At 34.4% G+C, this 15,613-nt stretch overlaps 1 long non-coding RNA gene across 1 annotated transcript; it reads left to right on the top strand.

Moving 5' to 3' along the window:
• Positions 1–482: 482 nt before the first annotated feature.
• Positions 483–15,161, top strand: LOC148127614 (uncharacterized). Its single transcript, XR_015743671.1, has 3 exons — positions 483–606; positions 3,067–3,247; positions 14,367–15,161. It is a non-coding gene; the product is annotated as an uncharacterized LOC148127614 (long non-coding RNA).
• The last annotated feature ends 452 nt before the right edge of the window (positions 15,162–15,613 follow it).

Here is a 15,613-nt window from a genome sequence, read left to right as displayed (position 1 = left end):
GGATGAAGAAAAGTAATAGAGCAGCTTTATCCAAACACATATGCAGGTGCTGGATAGAAAAAGCTATATTAATACTTCCTACATATTTAAGCTGCCTCAGATTGCTAGGACCATTTTTTTCAGAATGCTTCCTGATCACAGCCTATGGTCCTATGCAGAATGTGAAAATGAGGCCATCAAAAGGAAGAGATTTGCTGATGTTTAATAGTGAAGTTTCTAATACAGGGGTGAAAAAACTCACAGCAATACATTGTCGTCACATGGTGTATCATGACTTTTTTCCCCTTTGCTAAACCAGGGATGGGCATGGCCAGTGCGTGATGCATCCGGCCCTGGGCCATGAGTTTGACACCCCTGTTCTGATGCTTTCTTGTGTGTTGGGTTGGTGAGTGGAGCCTTCAAAAGAAGTATTAAATGGACAAAATCTTAAAAGGATGTTAAAAGTACTAAGAAAATGTTTTTGCCCAAATTTTCCCTTATAGGTTGAAGAATTGAAATAAGATGAGGAAGTTGCTGGAAGAACCTTTTCCCTATTTGGATGGTTTTTCTCTCTTATCTTCCATGCACTTCAATATACCATCACACTATCTTCATCACTGTGGAAAGGTAAGGGCTTAGCTGGAAAGCCTCTGATTTCCCTTGAAACATGCTCTGGCAATGATCACCTCAGGAATTATATATATAGAAAAAGATCTAAGCAACTTAAGTCATTTCTGTCTTCTACCTGCCCTTAGCAAAAGAAAGAAGGAAAGGAGGAAGGAGGAAAAAGGAAAGAATACCACAGTGATGGGGATAACGGGCAGTCAACATTGTGGCTTTGCCCTAGTAGTCATGATATAATAATTTGCAAATTGTTTTTCATCTGGAACGCATTCATCTAATTAAAATTGCATAGCTCTTTCCATTTTAAAATTGGTATACACTGCCAGATGCGGGGACTTAGAAATTTAGAAACTCACTATGATAAAACCTGAATCGACTGCTCTACCAATTTATAATCTCTAAATTAGCTGGGATAACTGCTCCACTGCATTTCTTCCTCAAGTCACAAATGAGCCAATGTGTTCTTTGCAGACATGCAAGATTGACAGATAGTTTGTGCTTATTCTTAAATATTCAGAAAAGTTCTGACAATATTTGTTCCACTGTGGTTGTTTTCCTGCTGACTATTGACTATTGGTTAGAAAATTGGCTAGCATCATTCAAAATTGCCCCAGCATACTGTTTCGCATAGCATTTTAAACAGCATAAAATGACATCAAAGTATATCAAACCTAATGTAATCTTGTTTGTTTTGGTTCCTTGTTATTCTGGGAGCAATGACTAAGAAGCTGTTTACTCAGGAACTCTTACTTAAAGTCCAGAGCAGGGCTGTCAAACTCCCGACCCATCGACTGGATGCACCATGCTGGCCACGCCCATGCCCGGTTTAGCAAAGGGGAAAAAAGTCCCTATATGTCATGTGATGCCACCTTGATGCTGTGAGTTTGACATCCTTGGTCTAGAGTAATTTACATCAATATATGGATCTAACTGGAAGAACTTTTTGGTTTAAAATTTGTTTAAATTTTAAAATTGTGCATTTAATTCTAGTGTCAGGATTTTGGCAGTTACCCCAATTAAATAATGAGTAATATTTCTATGGTCTTTTTAGAGTTGCCATCTAGTTGGATTGATAGATGGGGATGGATTTCTTTGCATCTTTAAGAGATCCACCTTATATGACTAAATTGCTGAGAAGTATCTACTGGGCTTATTTAGCTACACTGAAAAATAGATGAGTTTACCTTGATGTTTCAATTTCATGCTGATTGGTTTACTTTGGAAAGAGATTAGGGGATGAATAGACTAAGATGAACTTACTTTGATATACTGTATCAGCTTTCACCATATAACCTGAAAAATTGTTTAAAACTATTTAAGATTGAACAACAGGATATCCAAATATATGACAGAACAATAGAAGCCTTAATGTCATAACCTTAAGGAAGGGTAGGGTTTAAAACAGTTTTTTAGGAAATTTAAAAATTAAACTTTAATTTTTAAATTAAAAATAAATTCAGAAGTTGTGGGTGCTCCATCACTGGAGGCTTTCAAGAAGAATTATTATTATTTTAACCACTGAGGTGATTCACTCAAATTAGTAAAAGGGGGGGGGAACGTATGGGTTTTTTTTTCTCTTGTGTAAAAGCTTGTACAAATCTAGAATTAAGATAGATTATTAAGAGGAAGGAAAGACATTGATAATTTTTTTATTAGGCAAACACATACTGTTATCCTTATTTTTAAAAGAAATATTAATGTTTAAGAATTATACTTGAAATAATTGAAATGAAATGAGAGGATGTTTAGATTGAGATTAATATTAGAGATCAGGATTAATTTGTTCTTCTTTTCTGTAAAAGTTCTGTAAAAATGGAAAAGGTAATAATAGAATTAAGTAAAAATTGGATAAGATAGGAAGTTGAATGTAAAAAATGAATATATAAAAGCTTGTACTAATCTAGAATTATGGAAAGAATATGCAATGAAATGGCAAATCTGAGAGATAAAAGAACTATTCAAATGAGAAAATAGTATTAATAAGTTAAGATAGACTATTAAGAGGAAGGAAAGACATTGATAATATTTTTATTAGGCAAACACATACTGTTATCCTTATTCTTAAAAGAAATATTAATGTTTAAGAATTATACTTGAAATAATTGAAATGAAATGAGAGGATGTTTAGATTGAGATTAATATTAGAGATCAGGATTAATTTGTTTGTTCTTCTTTACTGTAAAAGTTCGAATGGAAAAGGTAATAACAGAATTAAGTAAAAATTGGATAAGATAGGAAGATGAATGTAAAAAATGAATATATAACTATTGTCATATTTGAATGTAAAAGCGATGACCTGGAAACATGTTTTCCACTGAAAAGAGCCTTTTAGTATTTGCAATGTGAAAAATTGAATAAAACTTGTTTTAAAAAAAAGACTGGACAGCCACTTGTACGGAATATATAGTCTCCTGCTGTATAGAGTCCCTTCCAACTCTGTTATTCTGTTCTGTCTGTAAACAGATGTTCCTCTGACATTTGGAAAACAGGAGTACCCAGCAAAAAGGAATTACCCAGTGAAGATTTCTAAAAAAATGGACAATCATTGTGCCTTTTGAGCAGGTTTGCCTTTTAAAAGGGCAAGTGTGTATAGCCAATGCTGTGCAGTACGAGGCCCTTTACAATGGCAATAATCATAAAACAGGTGGGAAGGGCCATCCTTATCATGCTATATGCTGCTGAAGGGGATCAAACAATCATGCTCATAACTGAACTTATAACCACATTAGAGCATTCCTAGATTTGATTCAGATCCAGTGTGCATTTGGTGGATGTTTCCCAATTGAGCTTCAAGTATCATGTAAAAGAACTGAGTAACAGCAGGTTTTTGAAATACCTTACCTTCACTCATAGCTCTCTTGTTAAATGAGTGAGGTTCAGTAATAATATTGAAGTCTACTTAAAGAACAGTCAAGAGCTTTTGCCTTTTAGGATCAGCCATCAACATTAAAGGAACAAGCAGTCAAGAAACAGGCTGCAGACTAGCACTCAGTACAGCAGCCATGGAGGCCTTGGAAAAGATATTCAAATGCTATGATGTATCTATACCTACTAGGATAAGGATTGTGCAAGCCATAGTATTCTCTGTTTCACTTTAGGGAAGAAAAAGCTTGTGCTTTAAAGAAGCAGGGTAGAATATTGATGCTTTTGAACTTTAGTGTTGGAGAAAACTCCTGATTATTGAAAAAATCTCAAAATGCGCAGAAATGGATAAATTGACTTTGGCGCTAAAAAATAAAGACACTTCACTATACTACGATAGCTGGAATTGTTGGTATAATTGGATTGACCAAAGATAAATTATATATCATAAGGCATAAAAGAAAAGTATCAACCCATAATAACGAGGTAGCGATATAAGTAAAAAACAGGTGTAGTTATATGACACAAGTTAAGGTTATGAAAACAAAAGAAGATCTTGCAAACTGTTAAAATAAGAATACTTTTAACCTTGTAACCTCCTCCTTTCTTTCTTCCCCTTTTGTTTTCCTTTCCTTTCTCAAAATTCTTTCCCTCTCTGCCTCCCCTCTTTTCTTTCTTTTTCTTTCTTTTGCTTATTTATGTATGTATTGTGACTGGTTTTAACTGTAAAAATTAATAAACTATATTTTTTTTTAAAAAAAGGAAAAGATATTCAAATGCTTTGATGTATCTATATCTACTAGGATAGGGATTGTGCAAGCCATAGTATTCTCTGTTTCACTTTAGGGAAGAAAAAGTTTGTGCTTTAAAGAAGCAGGGTAGAATATTGATGCTTTTGAACTTTAATGTTGGAGAAAACTCCTGAGACTTTTGTGGACTGCCAAAAAGACAAACATGGAACAAATGAACTCAGAGTTGTCACTTGAGGCATAAATGATTAGGCTCAAATTATCCTACATGAGACACATTATGTGAAGACCCAGCTTTCTGGAAAAGGCAGTAATGCTGAGAAAGAAAGATAGAAAGAAAGAAAAAGAAAGAAAGAAAGAAAGAAAGAAAGAGAAAGAAAGAAAGAAAGAAAGAAAGAAAGAAAGAAAGAAAGAAAGAAAGAAAGAAAGAAAGAAAGAAAGAAAGAAAGAAAGAAAGAAAAGATGGACTCAGTTGCAGAAGCAATGAGTACACCGTTGAGAGATATGAAACAACAGGTTAGGGATAGTCTCAGAGAAAATAAAACTATGGTGTGGGTCTCTAACCCTCCAGGCCTCAGACCGGTATCGATCCATAGTCTGTTAGAAACAGGGTCGTGCAAGTGGCAGGTGAGCAAGTAAAGCTTTATTTGCACATGTGCAGGATCTAGGTTGCATGTGAAACATCCCCTCCCCCGCTTTGTGGAAGAATTGTCTTCCACAAAACTGGTCCCTGGTGCCAGAAAGGTTGGAGACTGTTAATCTATGGGATTGCTAGGAGTTGAAAATGATATGTGGCACATAATCAATCAAAGTATGACACTTGCATGTCATACCAAATTACAATGGTTCATATATCACTTTTATATATGTACTCTATCTTGTACATATTTCTCTGAGACAGTTTCAAACAGTGATTTTTCTAATAAAATCTGAAATTTCCACCTCACTTTCTTTTCCCTAGGGCAAAGCTGTGTGATGAATGAAAAATTAAATTGTTTTTGTTATTTGGCTTGCCAACAGAATGCAAGCCATTTCTGAGATGAATATCGAGTGTTTCCCAGAGCAGAAAGTTATTTGCAGCTGTATTAAGACTGCTACAGTTCCATTCAATTTTCACAATTCTACGATCAGAAGTCAATTTATATCTCGTAACTGGGTTATAGATTGCAATGACTGATTTGCAAGGCTTCTTTATTATGGAGTTGTAGAACAGCGCTTTAGAGCAATACCCAAAGTTTCCACTTAATAAACCCATTCTCTACCCAACCAAAGAAATAAATTGCTCTGCCTTTTGTAGCGTTTATTCTTTGGATGGATTTGATGAAAGGGGAAGAATACATTCAGAATGACTGTTGACTAATTCATCAAAGGCACAATTTGCTTGCGGGCCTTAACGTGTCAATGCTTTCAGATGAGGACACATTGTGCAGTCATCTGGACTCATTGAAAACATTTTATAAGACATAAAGAGGTTGCCACCTTCCATTCCATATTTCCTAACATTGTCCATCTTTGTATTGATCACAGAAATTTCTCTGCTTGGAAAAAAAGATGGAATAAGTCTCTAATACTTTTTGATTATCTTCACAAAGAAATAACTCTAAAAATATCATGTTTATGATATTGAGTGGTACTTTGAAAATTCATCTCATTTCCATAATGTAGCCCCAACTGACACTTCTTTTAGTCATCATGCCTTAGTATGATTAATATACAGTATCTGTGCTTTGTCTTTGAAAAATAAATGTCTCAGTTTTGTCATTCATCCTTATGGGATAATACAACCACTCCCTCCCTCCTCATAGACAACATGCCAGCAAATGCTATGGGGAAACCAGAAATGGAGGTGAAATATTACAGAAAAGAATTTTGCCTCCTAAACAATACTTTGACACCCTGACAGATTAGCTGCCCCATTACAGGTGGATGACAGCTTGAAGTACTGTAGATTATGACAGGTGCTAAGAACTACAGATCTACTTATAGGCAGGCCTCCCTTCTGGTGGTGCCAGCCAGAATATTCTACTTGAAATTTGTTACCATTACATCTTTTTGGCCCCTGTTGGAGATTTCTCATCTAAGCCTGAAGAATATCCAGTGGTTTTTTTTTGTATCCTTTCCCTCAGTCAGTTTCTAATAAAGATGGTTTTATAGTTATTTTTATTGAATATTTTGATTACTTCATTCTAGCCATTTTTACTGTAAACCTCTTTGAAATGCAAATGTCCTGGAAGTGGTATAGAAAACTGCACGTACTGTAAGTAAATATTTTAAGTGTGGTGGGAAAAGCTGTTCAGGATTGACGTAACTGGCTTTAATAAAACTTTCTTCTCCACTGGAGGCAATTAAAAGTCTAGACTGATATGATTCCTTGGAGGTGGGAGATTTAGTTTCCATACAGAACACCACAGTCTCAGTATTCCTCTCTTCTATACAGGCATGGTGTGAAATCTCTGACACATGTTGAGTGGAGCAGGAAGAGGGAAATTTTAGCCTCATGGCCATATAGGATCTCCAGATACATTTTGATAGCCTTCCAGGGCTACTTCTGCCTCTGCCTCTGCTTCAGCTTCTTCAGCTTCTGCTTCTGCTTCTGTTGCTTCTCTTTCTGTCGCTTCTGTTTCTGTTACTTCTGCCTCTGCCTAGCCTCCCCCGCCTCTCCCCCTCCTCCCTTCTTTTTGCTCTGTGCTCGCTTAGTTCTCACTGCAAAGCTACCAGTGTAGAATGGGACAAGAGGGTTTGTTTTACAGCCAGCTTGTTGCAGACATTGATGCTGAGAAGGAGTATCTGGCCCAAGATCATCCAGCTATCTTCTGTGACTAAGAGAGAATGAAACCTAGTTCTCTTTGCTCTAGTTTAGAATCCTGAATGCTACAGCATGTTGGCTTTCTCCTCCCTACTGTTATCATTATCAAAATCCAGTGGTTTGGTTTAAATATACTTTTCACATAGCCTGCAGCCCTATCAAACACATCTCAATCACCCATCATCCCCAGGCAATCTATAGCATGAAGAAAGTTACTTACCCTTGTGAATGGAAAGGGCTAATAGACTGATTTGGCCTCTACCTGCAACAGCTTGGCTTCTGCTAATAAGAGAAATGCTTTTACAGTGGAAAGCTCTTGTATTTCCTATAGATTAACAGAGTTGGAAGGGACCATGTAGGTCATTTGGTCTAACCCTCCTCCCAAGTAGGAGACCCTGCACCATTTCTGACAAATGGCAGTCCAAACTCTTATTGAAAGCCTCCAGTGATTAAGCTTCCACAACTTCCTCCTTGATCAGTTTCCATCCATTATTCCTTGTCTGGCCTACAGGCGCTTTAGAAAATAGCTTGACCCGCTCCTCTCTGTAGCGGCCCTCAAATATTGGAAGACTCCTATCATGTCTCCCCTGCTCCTTCTCTTCACTAGACTAGCCATGTCCAGTTCCTGTAACCATTCTTCATATGTTTTAGTCTCCAGTCCCCTAATCATCCTGGTTGCCCTTCTCTGCACTTTTTCTAGAGTCTCAACATCTTTTTTATAGTGTGGTAACAAAAATTGGATGCAGTATTCTAAGTGTGGTCTTACTAAGGCTTTATAGAGTGGTATTAGTTTTCACTTGATCTTGATTGTATCCTTCTGTTAATGCAATTTAGGATTGCATTGGCTTTTTGGCTGCTGCTGCACACTGCTGGCTCACATTTAACTGGTTGTCTACTCAGTTAGACAATTGAAAAGGACAGCATCCAAATCTCTTGGGCCAAATTGCTCCACAATTCCATCAATGTCCAGAAATACCACAGATTCCCCATCCCAATCTCAATTTGTACAATATCTTTTTTTTAAATAGAAGGATATACAAGATAAAGAATTATTTCACTGGAAGCTAAAAAGAAGTTCTGAAGAAACTTTTCATTTTACAATCCTTATTTGAAACAATGGATACCTGTCTTATCTTTAGATTCTCCTACAGCTTGGAGATGGAAGAAAGAAAAGGCGTGTAGGTTAACTCTTTCTCCTTACCATGGGAAACTTGGACTCTGAGTTGAGCCTACTACCTTGAATGCATAATGAAGGTTAAGTGAGAAATCTGAATTTTGATTCTTGTTTTCCTGGGAAAAGATCATATTAGATTTTGTATTTAATGGCAGGTAATAATTAAGCTCCATTTGCACAGTGTTAGTGTAAAAAGAGAAATGACAAGCCATTAGGGCAACAGTCTAACAATGTTTATATATATCACATTTAATTCCACCCTTGACTTTTATGTCATTTCTATATTTGTTTCGATTTGACTTTCTTTACTTAAAGTCACTGGAAAAAAATTCATTGATGGAAGAATATTTTTTGTTTGGAAAGAGCAAAATAGTCAGTTTCTTTTGTTAATATTCAGATTAAAATATTCTCTCTTGGTACATATAAAACTTTTTAAAGGATTACCAAAGCACAACTGATGTGCAAAAACCTTTACTGTTCACAGTATTAAATTATTTCTTGTTTAAATTTGGACAATGTATCATTTAGAAGGTACTGTTTGGTTATTCTGCTATGCAGGAGACAGGACCTGTTCATTGCATTGATTATATAACTTGTATCTGACTTCTTGAAAAAGTATCAAGTTGCTAGGTTAAACCATTGTACTTGGTTAAACCAAGGTATGCAAACCACAATGGCTGGCTTTACACTTAATAATGTGACTTAACATGAACTGTGAGCCGCATTCTTGACTGCTTAATATTACTTAGTACTCACCCAAATGGATACTCTTTCTTCCATTTTTTTCTTTTTCTCTTCCGTGCTGCAGTTTCCCAGTCTTACTGGATTTTGCTTTCCTTCCTAGCTTGTTCATTTTGCTATTCTTCTCTTCATACATGAGCAGAGAAAAAAAAACTCTGTTCAGCATTCTGCTACTATATTTATCTTCATAATACAGTACAGTTCCTCAAGTGAACTTATGAATGAAAATATGTTTATAAGGATGTAAAAAAGGCCTTATAAGGATCAGACAAGAAGTATATCTAGTCTAGCATCCCATTTGTCATAATGGCCAATTCCAAAACTCCCTGAATAGAATAAGAGAATATAAGAGCCATCAATCATCTGTTCTTGCCATTTTCCCTCAGTGACTGGTCTTCTCCACAAAGTAGATTAATTACTACAACCTTGTTGACTGATGAAGGGAAGAGAAATTAAATGTAAAAGCTAAATTTCAGAATACAGGAAATAAAAGCAGGTAAAATACAGATGGAAAGCTTCTCTAGGATCTGCTGGCTCCAAGTTGTAGTCTTAAATGAGTCAAATAGTGGAAGGAGGACATAGATTAGAGAAAAGGAGAAACAAGTAGCGCTGCCACTTGGAGGCTTGGATACATTCCTTTCTTTCCTTTCTTTCTTGTTGATACATTTGGTGTTACATTCAAGGACTCTGTGCTTTTCATTGAAAAGATAGTGGGAAGAGCATGTAGATTGTTTGCAGGTGCTCTTCTGTGGAACTACTGATAGCTGGAGTCTTGATTTGAAATTGAAGATAGAAGATTGAAGTGACCTTGAAAAGAGAACTGGAAATTTTGTTTTCTGATTTAGTAAAGAGCCTCGAACATATAGTGGCAATGCTTTGCTTACTGACAGAATTGCATTTTCTCTTTCCTTTTTTTTCTACCCCCACCCCCCAGTTGGATTTTTATATCTGGATTTGAGCCCTTTGATGCAGAAATAAGACTACTTTTTTCCCCTCCCTCCTCCCTTTGTTCTACCTTTTTAGCAAGGGGAATATACAGATTTCTGTCTTTTTAATTTTTTTCCTATTTTTTTCATCCTTTTTCCATTTTCCATTTTTTTCTTTTTTTCCTTTTTTTCTACATAATTGGAACCAATTGGATTAAGGTATTCGAGTGCCTGAAGATTTTTTTTCCCTTCCTTTTTTATTTTTATTTTTTGCTTTTATTTATTTTTTACTGGAGTGGCAGTTGGCTGCTCTTGCTTTTTCTTCTCATTTTTCCTATTAAGTATTCTAAGATGAGCAGAAAGATACCAGCCTCAGCTTCTTCAATCCTGACTTCTTCCTCCTCACTATCTGGAGGACAACAATCAATATAGGAGATGTTACAACAAGAGAAGGAGAAAGAAGTGACACTGCAGATGATTACACAAGGAATTCAAAAGATAAAACAGACAAAAGTAAAAACAGATAATATTGAAAAGAGAACGGAGAATATTAGCAAAGAACTGAAAAGACAGATGAGAAAATTGAAAATATTCAACAGATGATGATGCAATATGAGGACAGAATCAAGAAAATTGAAGAACAAGATGTACAAAGAGATACGAAGATTGGAAATATGGATACCCGATTGAGTGAGGTGGAAAGAGACAAGGGTAGATCTCTGCAATCATTGGGATGGGAAATTGATAGATCAGAATTCTATCTTAGATTTCAAAATATAGAAGAAGAAAAGGGTGAAAACCTTGCTGAAATGATGACAGATATTCTGGCAGAAGCATTAGAGGTAACTAAAGAGAAGATGATGGATGGAATGGACGAGGTTTTTCATGTCTATACAAGATATGCAATGAGAAATAAATTGCCAAGAGAAATTCATATCAGATTTACTAAGAAAATAATTAAATCACAAATACTGCAGGTGATACCAGAAGGTCTCATGTTTACCTGGCAGGAACAAAGACACAGAATTGATACAGTTGAAAAAGCGGAGTTATTCTATCTGGAATATTTCAGAGGAAGGGAGGAAGATACAAGAAAAGAAGAGTCGTTAATTGAATTTCAAGAGGAATGTATAGCAGTAATTGAAAAAGAAGAAGGAGCCGTAGGTGGTGTACCCAGAGAGCAATGAGAACCAAGATCTACTAGAGCAACAAATTCTTCTTATAAAGTCTAAAATGGATGAGAGAAAACTGATTACAATTAATATAAATGGACTTAATTCAGCTATTAAAAGAAGAAAAATATTTTATAAATTAGAGAAATTAAAATTTGATATAATCTGCCTACAAGAAGTACATATTAAAAAACAAGATGATTATATATTGAAACAACAAAAATTAGCGAAATTATTTACAGCGTTGACACTGTGTAAAAAGAGAAGAGTGGTATTATACGGTAGAGATACAATCCCTATGGAACAAATATATACAGATGATGACAGAAGGATTTTGATGGTGGAGATAATGGACAATAATCTAAAGATACTTTTAATAGCAATTTATGCTCCAAATGATCATCAAGAAGATTAAAAATTACATAAGAAAATAATTGAGTTGGACTATGCTAATATCTGTCTGATGGGAGATTTTAATGAAATAACAAATGACAAATTGGACTATAAAACACAAAAAACAATAAAGAAAGCTAGAAAGACATTGCCAAAATCCTTCTTTCGAATGGTAGATGAGATAAACTTAAAAGATGCATGGAGAGAGAGAAATGAGGAAAATAAACAATATACCTTTTATTCAAATAGACATGCATCATGGTCCAGAATAGATATGATATGGATGTCAACAGAATTACTTTCTAACATACAAGACATTGAAATAGAAGCAGGTACCTCAGCAGATCACAATCCAATAACACTTGTATGGAAAGGACAAAAAAGGAGATCTAGATGGACTTTAAATAATACGATATTAAAGGAAAAAGACTTTAAACAGAAAATTGAGAGAGAATTGACTTTTTTCTTTAAAGAATAACACAAAAGAGGATACATCATTACAAAACCTCTGGGACACGATGAAGGCTTATACAAGAGGCTTGATAATGGACTATACAAGGAAAAGAAATATATAACAGAAAAAAACCTTTAAAATATTGGAAGATGACTACAAGAAGTTGGAAAAAGAACTACAGATATTTCCACAAAAAGGACATTAAAATTAAAATGGACATAACTAAACATAAAATGGTGCTAATGGAAAAAGAAGAAATAGCACAAAAAAATAAAAATGCCAAGCAGAACTATTTTGAAGATGCAAACAAACCAGGCAGATGGCTAGCATATAAATTGAGAAAGGAAAGAGACTTGAGAAGGATAAATCAATTGATAAATGAACAAGGACATGTATGCTATGGAAATGTGGAGAAGAAAAAAGTTATTCAAGATTATTATGGAAAACTGTACCATCAAGAGAATGTTCAGGAAGAAAGAATTCAACAATACTTACAGGAAGCAAATTTGCCTCAAATATCCAAAGATATTGAAATAATGTTAGAAAGTAACATAACAATGATGGAATTAACAGAAGCTTTAAAAAAGCAAAACATTGGGAAAGCACCAGGTCCGGACGGTTTGCCAGTGGAATTTTATAAGACATTCCAGGAAACATTGAATGTTCATTTATTAGAAGTTATGAATGAAGTTATGACAAAGAAGAGAATACCCAAAACATAGTCAGAAGCATATATCACACTTGTACCGAAGGAGGACACAGACCCACAGCAAGTTAAAAACTACAGACCTATATCACTATTAAATTCAGATTATAAAATTTTTGCTTCAATTCTGGCAGAAAGACTGAAAAGATACTTAAACAATTTTATTCACCCTGATCAAAATGGATTTCTGCCAAAGAGACAGATTAAAGATAATATGAGAATAATTTTAGATACACTGGAATACTATGAGGCACATCCTGAAAAACAAATGGCTCTGATGTTTTTAGATGCACAAAAAGCTTTTGATAATGTGAATTGGCGTTTTATGCTGTTACAATTGGACCAAATGGGCTTTGGTAAAAAATTTACTCAAGCTATAGAAATGGTATATCATAAACAAACTGCAAAGATTATGATAAATGGAGAGTTAACAGACTTTATAAATATAAGAAAAGGGATTAGACAAGGCTGTCCACTGTTGCCTCTATTGTTTGTGTTAACACTGGAAGCGCTGAATAGGAACATCAGAGAAGAAAAATAAATAAAAGGAATGAAAATTTAAAAAGAAGAGTATAAATTACAAGCTGTTGCAGATGACCTGGTATTTATATTAGAGGATCCATTAGAGTCAGCACCTAAACTGATAGAAAAGATAGAAGAGTATGGGAAAGTAGCAGGTTTGAAAATAAATAAAGATTAAACAAAGATTTCAGCAAAGAATATGTTAATAAGATGAAAGAAAGAATTGGAGGAAGTTTTGGGGATCCAGGTCACAAATAAGGTTAAGTATTTAGGGATACACATAACACCAAGATATAGCACACTTAAGGAGGATAATTATCTTAAACTTAAACAACAGATTGCGACAGACTTGATAAAATGGGAAAATTTACAATTATTACTGATTGGGAAAATATCTACAATTAAGATGAATGTATTGCCTAGAATCTTATACTTATTCCAGACAATTCCAATCAGATTAGGGAAAGAATTTTTTGAAGATTTAAACAAAAAGTGCTAATATACATTTGGCAGGGGAAGAAAGCGAAAATAAAACTTAAATTGTTACAAGATGCAAGAATAAGAGGAGGATTTGCTTTGCCCAATTGGGAATTATACTACCAAGTGACGAGTCTGATGTGGGTAAAGGAGTGGATAACACTAAGGAATACTAGACTTTTGAATTTAAAAGGACATGTCTTGCTGTTAGGATGGCATGCCTTCCTCTGGTATAAGGGAACTAAAATGCAGGGGTATTTTAGAAGACATTATATTTGAGAAGCATTTTTCTAAACTGGGAGAAGATTAAAAAAAACAATATTATTTAAAAATTCCACTATGGTTATCTACTATTGAAGCTTTTTCCTCTCCAATAATATATAAAAAGGAACAAACAGTTAGATATGGTGAGATATTGAATAAAAATGGTGACCTTAAATCTATGCAAGCGTTGGAAGAACAAGGTGTAAAAATGAATTGGTTTTCATATTTGCAAATACAATCTAGATTTGATAAAGATGTTAAAACAGAAGGTATCTATGATAAGTTGACTGGTTTAGATAAAATTTTGACAGGTACTGATGAAAAAGTAATCAAAAAACCTTTATGGACATTTGCTAGAGTTTAAATTAGAGGAAGAACAAGTAAAAGAAACAATGTGTGGGGGAAAAATTTCAGATATGGGATTGACTTAGATAAATGGCAAAAAATGTAGTCTCAAAATTATAAAATAACAATGTCAACTGCATATAAAGAAATTTGTATAAAATTTGTTTTACAGGTGGCACTTACTCCCGACAAGAATTGCAAGGATGTTCAAGAATAAATCGGATAAATGTTGGAAATGTCATCAGATACCTGGTTCATATTACCATATGTGGTGGACATGCTCGGATGCAAAAAGATATTGGGCTATAATCCACACATGGTTGGAAAAAATGACAAAACAACACATAGACTTTAAACCTGAGATATTTTTATTGGGAATTATACTGGAAATATATTGTAAAGAATTGAAATATTTGATTGTAAATGTTTTAACAGCGGCTAGAATTGTATTTGCTAAAAATTGAAAAAATACCTATGCAGTAGGAAATTATTAAGAAAATCATGGACTGTGCCAAAATGAGTAAATTGACATCTGAAATTAGAGAACAAGAGGAAAAACAATTTTATATGATATGGGATTTATTTTATCAATGGTTAGATAAAAAGACATGGTAAAGAAAGAGATTAGTAAGCCTTACAATAAAAGTTAATAGATTGATATAGAATACAGTATAAAATATATAACCATTGAATGCTGTATAAGATTAAATCATAATGAAAATTAGAATATCTCATATAAAATTATGGAAAAATAGTTTAGTCAAATGAATGTTTAATAATTGATATTACACAAGCACAAGCTAGATTGATAAGGTGAGAATTTATATAACTTGTGAGTAATGGTAAAAAAAGGATAGCACAGAAGATTGTAACCAACTGACACACTGTATGTATATAATTGAAAGAGGGTTTTATGTTTTTATGTTTTGTTTGTATGTTTGTTGTAAAAAATAAAAACTTTGTTTAAAAAAAAAGTAGCTTAACTACTACAAACTTGCTGACTGATGAAGGGAAGAGAAATTAAATGTAAAAGCTAAATTTCAGAATACAGGAAATAAAAGCAGGTAAAATACAGATGGAAAGCTTCTCTAGGATCTGCTGGCTCCAAGTTGTAGTCTTAAATGAGTCAAATAGTGGAAGGAGGACATAGATTCTAGAAGAAGAGATAATCTTTGAAACATGTTAAGATCTCAATGTTAGGTGTGGCAAAATGAAAAGGGGGAGAAGGAAAGGAGAAAGTGAGGGCTTTTGGAACCAACTTGGGAGGAGGAAAGCCACCCCAGTGTAGCAGAAAGATAACACATGACAGCTTAAGAGAACAATGGGTGAGCAAAATGGCAGGCTATGAAACAGTGTGTAAGAGATTATAAAACATAATTTGGCAGCTCAGCATGAGAAGCTGGAAGTTTTACCTATAAG

Source organism: Pseudonaja textilis, chromosome 1 (assembly GCF_049901715.1).
Source record: "Pseudonaja textilis isolate UNSWEBS1 chromosome 1, rPseTex1.2, whole genome shotgun sequence".
In the NCBI taxonomy this organism is placed as follows: domain Eukaryota; kingdom Metazoa; phylum Chordata; class Lepidosauria; order Squamata; family Elapidae; genus Pseudonaja; species Pseudonaja textilis.
This window is presented reverse-complemented; position numbering and strand designations above follow the sequence as displayed.